The sequence below is a fragment of the Oncorhynchus nerka genome, linkage group LG5, assembly GCF_034236695.1.
Source record: "Oncorhynchus nerka isolate Pitt River linkage group LG5, Oner_Uvic_2.0, whole genome shotgun sequence".
NCBI classification, from domain to species: domain Eukaryota; kingdom Metazoa; phylum Chordata; class Actinopteri; order Salmoniformes; family Salmonidae; genus Oncorhynchus; species Oncorhynchus nerka.
This window is the reverse complement of record NC_088400.1, coordinates 63,388,348-63,395,847: the sequence shown is the minus strand read 5'-3', so window position 1 is coordinate 63,395,847 and position 7,500 is coordinate 63,388,348. Positions and strand designations below refer to the sequence as shown.

At 48.8% G+C, this 7,500-nt stretch overlaps 1 pseudogene; it reads right to left on the bottom strand.

Moving 5' to 3' along the window:
• Positions 1-7,500, bottom strand: part of LOC115122444 (TRAF2 and NCK-interacting protein kinase-like) — a 52,808-nt pseudogene that overhangs the window by 19,425 nt on the left and 25,883 nt on the right.

Genomic DNA, 7,500 nt, shown 5'->3' with positions numbered 1-7,500 from the left:
GGAAAGAAGAATTAGAATGAGAGGAGGAAGAGGTGTCTATTTCTACATCTATGTCATTTACTTCTATGTCTATTCTACGACAGGGGGAGATGGAGCTGCCACTACGGCCACTGACCCATATCTGCCCCTGGTCTTTCACCCCCAGGTTATGTCCCTGGTTGGGGCTGGAGCTGGGTGCCCATGCTGGCCCATTGAGGGCCTCTTGGTTAGGGGCTTGGGGATTAGAGATGGGGTTCTCTTTTCGAGATTGGTTGGGGTTGGGGTTAGGGCTGGGGCCTCGGTTAAAGCCAGCCTGTTGCCCCTTCCCATTATGCTGTGGCCCCTGGTTGGGGTTGTGTTGTGGCCCTGGGTGTTTAGGTCTGGGACTGCGTCCTCGGTCTTGCTGACCAGCCTTCTGACCGACTTCGCTAGGCCCTTTTGGCCCCCGGTTGTTGTGTTGTACTACCCCCTGGTGGTTGGCTCTGGTATTGAATCCTCTTTCTTTCTGTCTGACCACCCTCTGACCGGCTTTCTGAGCTCTCATCTCTCTAACCTGCTGGCTGATCTCCTGTTTCAGAACAGGATCTACTAGATCCCTGGTCTCCAGGGTGATACGGATGTGAGGGGGGCGGGTGGGGGCGGAGGGGGCTCGGCGAGGGAGGTTGGCGTGGGAGGGAATGGGGGATGAAGGTTGGTTGAAGGAGTGGCTTTGTCTGAGGAATGGGCGGGGTGAGTGGCTCTGGGGGTGTTTCTGCTGCTTCAGGACCTGTAGACAAGGTGGGGCAGAAGTTAAACAAGCACACACACACACACGTGAACAGAGACCAATTCACACATGCACACTCTTCAAACACACACATCAAATATAAAAACACACATGAGAACTGTAACAGAAGAACACAATATCTTGTTCCGATCCACACTGTATGCACCACTACACAGACAATGTTGTAGTTAGACTGAGAGTGTACTCATGATCTTCAGTTATGAATGTTGTCCAGAGAGTCTCTCCAGCATCTTCTCTCGAACCCTTCTGCTTCTGTCTGTAGAAACTATCAGTGTAGACACCAGGCCTGTGTGTGTGTGTGTGTGTGTGTGTGTGTGTGTGTGTGTGTGTGTGTGTGTGTGTGTGTGTGTGTGTGTGTGTGTGTGTGTGTGTGTACCTCTTTAGCCCATGCAGGTTTGTCAGTAGGACTAGCTGAGTCTTTATAGTGATACAGCGGTTTCTTCTCGCCTGGTCGGCCATCTTGGTTTTGTTGTTGTTGTTGTTGCTGTTGCTGTTGTAGAGACACCAGGTAGGCTCTCTACAAAACAAATAGGCAACAATTGACCATCTCTTCAATTATTCAACACCATTGTTATATGACATCATCATAAGAGCCAAGTGTTACCTCCTGTTGTAACTGTCTCTGGAGTCTCTCGGCTTGACGTTGTTCCTCAATCTGCTTACGCTTATACTCCTATGGAGACACACACACACACACACACACACACACACACACACAAGGCTGTTATTATCCGATCTTAACCAAATCACTTTCATGACAGCACAGAGCCAAGCAACAGAGACACATGACACACATGACCAATAGCATCACTCCATACAGGACAGGTTGACCAATGGGATCCATACAGGACAGGGCTCACAGGGACGTTCCATGATCCATATACAAATGACCTCGACTAACCTGTACATTGACTCGGTACCAGTATCCCCTGTATATAGCCTCATTATTGTTATGTAATTTACTTTTTTTTTTTTTGACTTTAGTTTATTTCGTAAATATTTTCTTAACTTTTCTTGAACTGCATTGTTGGTTACGTGCTTGTCAGTAAGCATTTCACGGTAAAGTTTACACCTGTTGTATTCGGCGCATGTTACAAATAACGTGTGATGTGATTTGATGGGGCTGGGGAGGGGGGTTTCCTTGCAGGGTAAGGACTTGCAGAGAGGAACGAGGAACAACAAACACTGGACACAGGGACAAGGTACAGGTTTACACCACAGGCTCTGTAGCTGTAGTTTCACAGGGTTGAGGGGTCAAACTTCAGAGGAGGGGGGTAGGTAGATGTACACATGCAGGTATACAATGGGCCTGCTCCTGTAGAAGTTATTGAGGGGTCAGGGGTGAGAGGTCAGGGGTATATATACATAGACATGCAGGGGTAACAGAGTTACCAGCAGTAGAGCCTGCTCCTGTATAAGTTATTGAGGGGTCAGGGGTGAGAGGTCAGGGGTCAGGGGTATATATATATAGACATGCAGGGGTAACAGTGTTACCAGCAGTAGAGCCTGCTCCTGTAGAAGTTATTGAGGGGTCAGGGGTGAGAGGTCAGGGGTATATATACATAGACATGCAGGGGTAACAGTGTTACCAGCAGTAGAGCCTGCTCCTGTAGAAGCTGTTGCTGTAGGATCTCTAACTGTCTCTGTTCCTCCTCCAGCTGTCTACGGATATACTCCTATCACAACGCAGCATGGAGGGAAGGAGAGAACAGGAAACAGAAAGAGAGTCAGACAGAGATATACTCCTATCACAACGCAGCATGGAGGGAAGGAGAGAACAGGAAACAGAAAGAGAGTCAGACAGAGATATACTCCTATCACAACGCAGCATGGAGGGAAGGAGAGAACAGGAAACAGAAAGAGAGTCAGACAGAGATATACTCCTATCACAACGCAGCATGGAGGGAAGGAGAGAACAGGAAACAGAAAGAGAGTCAGACAGAGATATACTCCTATCACAACGCAGCATGGAGGGAAGGAGAGAACAGGAAACAGAAAGAGAGTCAGACAGAGATATACTCCTATCACAACGCAGCATGGAGGGAAGGAGAGAACAGGAAACAGAGAGAGAGTCAGACAGAGATATACTCCTATCACAACGCAGCATGGAGGGAAGGAGAGAACAGGAAACAGAGAGAGAGTCAGACAGAGATATACTCCTATCACAACGCATGGAGCATGGAGGGAAGAGAGAGAGAACATGGAGGGAAGGAAACAGAAAAGAGAGAGTCAGACAGAGATGTACTCCTAATGCAGTCTGGAGGGAAGGAGAGAACAGGAAACAGAAAGAGAGAGTCAGACAGAGATGTACTCCTAATGCAGCCTGGAGGGAAGGAGAGAACAGGAAACAGAAAGAGACAGTCAGACAGAGATGTACTCCTAATGCAGTCTGGAGGGAAGGAGAGAACAGGAAACAGAAAGAGAGTCAGACAGAGATGTACTCCTAATGCAGTCTGGAGGGAAGGAGAGAACAGGAAACAGAGAGAGAGATATACTCCTAATGCAGTCAGAAACAGAAAGAGATCAGACAGAGATACTCCTAATGCAGTCTGGAGGAAGGAGAGAACAGGAAACAGAAAGAGAGAGTCAGACAGAGATGTACTCCTAATGCAGTCTGGAGGAAGGAGAGAACAGGAAACAGAAAGAGAGAGTCAGACAGAGATGTACTCCTAATGCAGCCTGGAGGGAAGGAGAGAACAGGAAACAGAAAAACAGACAAGATGAGAGTCAGACAGAGATGTACTCCTAATGCAGTCTGGAGGGAAGAAGAGAACAGGAAACAGAAAGAGAGAGTCAGACAGAGATGTACTCCTAATGCAGCCTGGAGGGAAGGAGAGAACAGGAAACAGAAAGAGAGAGTCAGACAGAGATGTACTCCTAATGCAGTCTGGAGGGAAGGAGAGAACAGGAAACAGAAAGAGAGAGTCAGACAGAGATGTACTCCTAATGCAGCCTGGAGGGAAGGAGAGAACAGGAAACAGAAAGAGAGAGTCAGGCAGAGATGTACTCCTAATGCAGTCTGGAGGGAAGGAGAGAACAGGAAACAGAAAGAGAGAGTCAGACAGAGATGTACTCCTAATGCAGTCTGGAGGGAAGGAGAGAACAGGAAACAGAAAGAGAGAGTCAGACAGAGATGTACTCCTAATGTAGTCTGGAGGGAAGGAGAGAACAGGAAACAGAAATAGAGTCAGACAGAGATGTACTCCTAATGCAGCCTGGAGGGAAGGAGAGAACAGGAAACAGAGAGAACAAGAGACAGATATACTCCTATACACCGTAGCAGCAGGAAGAGAGAGAACAAGAGACAGATATACTCCTATACACCGTAGCAGCAGGAAGAGAGAGAACAAGAGACAGATATACTCCTATACACCGTAGCAGCAGGAAGAGAGAGAACAAGAGACAGATATACTCCTATACACCGTAGCAGCAGGAAGAGAGAGAACAAGAGACAGATATACTCCTATACACCGTAGCAGCAGGAAGAGAGAGAACAAGAGACAGATATACTCCTATACACCGTAGCAGCAGGAAGAGAGAGAACAAGAGACAGATATACTCCTATACACCGTAGCAGCAGGAATCTACTATCTGTTATCTACTTCCGGGTTGGAGCGAGCGGTCGCATTCGCACTTCGGCCCGCAGGTAGTATAACTTTTCATTACATTTCACTATAGCACAACGGTTTGATTTGTCTAATCTTAGCAATTTCTTCTTAGCTAGCTACATAGCCGTCTTTGTATCAAAGATAATTGCGTAATTATCGTATTTCGTCGTCCTAACGTAGTCTACACTGCTATCTGCCCAGCAGCTAGCCAGCTAGCCAGCTAGCTAACGTCCACCGTCTACCGAATAGCAGCATTGTAAAAACTATTACACTCAACTGAACGACTTGATTAGTGTAGTGTTAGCTAGCTACATAGTTGTCTTTGCTGTCTTCGTATCCAAGATAATTGTGTGGTTTAGAGTGTGTAGTCTTAGAGTGATTATCTTAATTTACCGAGGTTAGCTAGCCAGCTATTTGTCGTCCTTAACGTAGGAGACACTGCTAGCTAGCCAACAGCTAGCCAACGTCTACCGAATAGAACTTCCTCACTCAACAACCCGGTCGCATTCCGCTTCGCTCCACAGGTAGTATCACATTTTCATTTCATTTCATTACAGTACAACGGTTTGATTTGTTTGATCGTAGCTAGCTACATAGCTAGCTACATAGCCGTCTTTGTATCAAAGATAATTGTGTAGTCTAGAGCGATTTTCTAGGTTAGCTAGCCAGCTATTGTCGTTCTTTTAACGCAACGTAACGTAATCAACACTGCTAGCTAGCCAGCTAGCCCCGAATAGCAGCACTGTAGAAACTATCACACTCAACGGAACGACTTGATTAGTGTAGTGTCAACAACGCAGCCACTGCCAGCTAGCCTACAAAGTCAACAACGCAGCCACTGCCAGCTAGCCTACTTCAGCAGTACTGTATCATTTTAATCATTTTAGTCAATAAGATTCTTGCTACGTAAGCTTAACTTTCTGAACATTCGAGACGTGTAGTCCACTTGTCATTCCAATCTCCTTTGCATTAGCGTAGCCTCTTCTGTAGCCTGTCAACTATGTGTCTGTCTATCCTGTTCTCTCCTCTCTGCACAGACCATACAAACGCTCCACACCGCGTGGCCGCGGCCACCTAATCTGGTGGTCCCAGCGCGCACGACCCACGTGGAGTTCCAGGTCTCCGGTAGCCTCTGGAACTGCCGATCTGCGGCCAACAAGGCAGAGTTCATCTCAGCCTATGCCTCCCTCCAGTCCCTCGACTTCTTGGCACTGACGGAAACATGGATCACCACAGATAACACTGCTACTCCTACTGCTCTCTCTTCGTCCGCCCACGTGTTCTCGCACACCCCGAGAGCTTCTGGTCAGCGGGGTGGTGGCACCGGGATCCTCATCTCTCTCCCAAGTGGTCATTCTCTCTTTCTCCCTTACCCATCTGTCTATCGCCTCCTTTGAATTCCATGCTGTCACAGTTACCAGCCCTTTCAAGCTTAACATCCTTATCATTTATCGCCCTCCAGGTTCCTCGGAGAGTTCATCAATGAGCTTGATGCCTTGATAAGCTCCTTTCGTGAGGACGGCTCACCTCTCACAGTTCTGGGCGACTTTAACCTCCCCACGTCTACCTTTGACTCATTCCTCTCTGCCTCCTTCTTTCCACTCCTCTCCTCTTTTGACCTCACCCTCTCACCTTCCCCCTACTCACAAGGCAGGCAATACGCTCGAGCTCATCTTTACTAGATGCTGTTCTTCCACTAACCTCATTGCAACTCCCCTCCAAGTCTCCGACCACTACCTTGTATCCTTTTCCCTCTCGCTCTCATCCAACACTTCCCACACTGCCCCTACTCGGATGGTATCGCGCCGTCCCAACCTTCGCTCTCTCTCCCCGCTACTCTCTCCTCTTCCATCCTATCATCTCTTCCCTCTGCTCAAACCTTCTCCAACCTATCTCCTGATTCTGCCTCCTCAACCCTCCTCTCCTCCCTTTCTGCATCCTTTGACTCTCTATGTCCCCTATCCTCCAGGCCGGCTCGGTCCTCCCCTCCCGCTCCGTGGCTCGACGACTCATTGCGAGCTCACAGAACAAGGCTCCGGGCAGCCGAGCGGAAATGGAGGAAAACTCGCCTCCCTGCGGACCTGGCATCCTTTCACTCCCTCCTCTCTACATTTTCCTCTTCTGTCTCTGCTGCTAAAGCCACTTTCTTCCACTCTAAATTCCAAGCATCTGCCTCTAACCCTAGGAAGCTCTTTGCCACCTTCTCCTCCCTCCTGAATCCTCCTCCCCCTCCCCCTCCTCCCTCTCTGCAGATGACTTCGTCAACCATTTTGAAAAGAAGGTCGACGACATCCGATCCTCGTTTGCTAAGTCAAACGACACCGCTGGTTCTGCTCACACTGCCCTACCCTGTGCTCTGACCTCTTTCTCCCTCTCTCTCCAGATGAAATCTCGCGTCTTGTGACGGCCGGCCGCCCAACAACCTGCCCGCTTGACCCTATCCCCTCCTCTCTTCTCCAGACCATTTCCGAAGACCTTCTCCCTTACCTCACCTCGCTCATCAACTCATCCCTGACCGCTGGCTACGTCCCTTCCGTCTTCAAGAGAGCGAGAGTTGCACCCCTTCTGAAAAAACCTACACTCGATCCCTCCGATGTCAACAACTACAGACCAGTATCCCTTCTTTCTTTTCTCTCCAAAACTCTTGAACGTGCTGTCCTTGGCCAGCTCTCCCGCTATCTCTCTCAGAATGACCTTCTTGATCCAAATCAGTCAGGTTTCAAGACTAGTCATTCAACTGAGACTGCTCTTCTCTGTATCACAGAGGCGCTCCGCACTGCTAAAGCTAACTCTCTCTCCTCTGCTCTCATCCTTCTAGACCTATCGGCTGCCTTCGATACTGTGAACCATCAGATCCTCCTCTCCACCCTCTCCGAGTTGGGCATCTCCGGCGCGAGAATCTGTCTCCTCACCACGCGCTCTCACCACTGGCGTCCCCCAGGGCTCTGTTCTAGGCCCTCTCCTATTCTCGCTATACACCAAGTCACTTAGCTCTGTCATAACCTCACATGGTCTCTCCTATCATTGCTATGCAGACGACACACAATTAATCTTCTCCTTTCCCCCTTCTGATGACCAGGTGGTGAATCGCATCTCTGCATGTCTGGCAGACATATCAGTGTGGAT